This window comes from Crinia signifera, unplaced genomic scaffold (genome assembly GCF_055691185.1).
Source record: "Crinia signifera unplaced genomic scaffold, ASM5569118v1 HAP2_SCAFFOLD_643, whole genome shotgun sequence".
Lineage (NCBI taxonomy): Eukaryota > Metazoa > Chordata > Amphibia > Anura > Myobatrachidae > Crinia > Crinia signifera.
Genome location: NW_028142540.1, coordinates 22,765 through 24,390, shown reverse-complemented (window position 1 = coordinate 24,390; position 1,626 = coordinate 22,765).

Genomic DNA, 1,626 nt, shown 5'->3' with positions numbered 1-1,626 from the left:
CGGGACCAGCTGAGAGCCATAGTGGGAAGTAGGGGCAGACTGGAGAAGTGGTAGTGCGGATAAGTTGGCAGGCTGAGAGTAGTAGTGGGAAACAGGCCAGCTGGTGTAGTGTAAGCAGGGAAGGATATGAAGGAAAGGAAACCAGAATCTCACCTTCTCTCCGCAGCTCCTGGGTCCCAGCCTCCGTCACTCCCTCTGCTATCGGAAGCAGGCTCACACAGGTGAGACAGCTGCAGAGGGATGCTCCTATTTCCCACTCCTGACTCCTGCATAGCAGCGCCAGCACACCACTCTCTCTGTCCCACATGGGTCAGCAGAGCTCATCTCTTCAAGCCGACCCCGTGGGTCGGCCAGAGCCATCATACAGATTATGGGGGGAAGCACAAGTGGGGGAGGATGAGAAGGGGGCACCGCTAGGCACAGGTGACAGCACTGATTAAAGTAAAGTCAGGTGCTTTTGGTTTGCTTCCCGCTGTGAAGTTGAGCTGGGCCTAGGCTTGCGGAGTTATTTGTATCATATTATATATTGTCTGTGTGAGTGGTTAGGCTGCAGGGGTGGGTGTGTGTGTGTATGGTTAGGCTGTGGCAGTGCGTATGGATGGATAAGGGTAGGCTGTAGGGGGGTGTATAGCTAGGTATAGGCTGCAGGAGCGGCATAGGCTGCTGGTGGGTGTATAATTAGAGTTAGGCTGCGGGAAGGGGTGTGTGGTCAGTTAGGCTGCGGGAGGGGGTGTGTGGTCAGAGTAGGGCTACAAGAGGGGTATGTGGTCAGAGTTAGGATGCAGATGGGGTGGTCAGAGTTAGGCTGGGGGGTGTTTGGTCAGAGATAGACTGGGGGGTGTATGGAAAGAGTTAGGCCGGGGGTGTATGGGCAGGGATAGGTTGGGGGGTGTATGGGCACAGTTAGGCTGGGGGTGTGTGGTCAGAGATAGGTGGGGATGGTGTATGGTCAGAGATAGACAGGGAGGGTGTATGGTCAGAGATAGACAGAGAGGGTGTATGGCCAGAGTTAGGCTAGAGGGGTGTATAGTCAAAGATAGGTTGGGGGGTGTATGGCCAGAGATAAGTTGGAGGGGAGTGTGGTCAGAGTTAGGCTGGGGGGTTTATGGTCAGAGTTAGGTTGGGGGGTGTATGGTCAGAGTTAGGATTGGGGGTGTAGTGTAAGGGTTACCCTGCAGTGGATTACTAACCTTATCCTTCTTGAAGGGAGGATGCTTCCTGTCTATCTCTGCATCGCTCCAGCGGGACCTCCGGTTCTAGGATACCTGTCTGCTGTGCTCTCCCTGCCCCGCGGCTGGCACTGCGTGCATTCCTTCAGCAGCCGTGGACGGACCTCCCCTCCTGACATAGGCAAGGGAAGGGAGCAGACGCGCGCACAGCAAAGCACCGCGGGAGGAGCTGCGTGCGGCCGCACATGCGCACCAGCCCTCCCGCGGCCATTTTACCTTCTGTCAGCGATGAGGCTGGCCGCGGCCATATTTATTTTGGGCAAAGTGCTGTGGCCGCGGCCAGCGGTGTGAGCGGCCGCTTCGTGTCTTTTATGGGACGGCCCACCGGGAAATGGCCCGGTTTCCCGGTGGGCCAATCCGCCCCTGTCAAATCTCTCACTCGGACGCACACACTCCT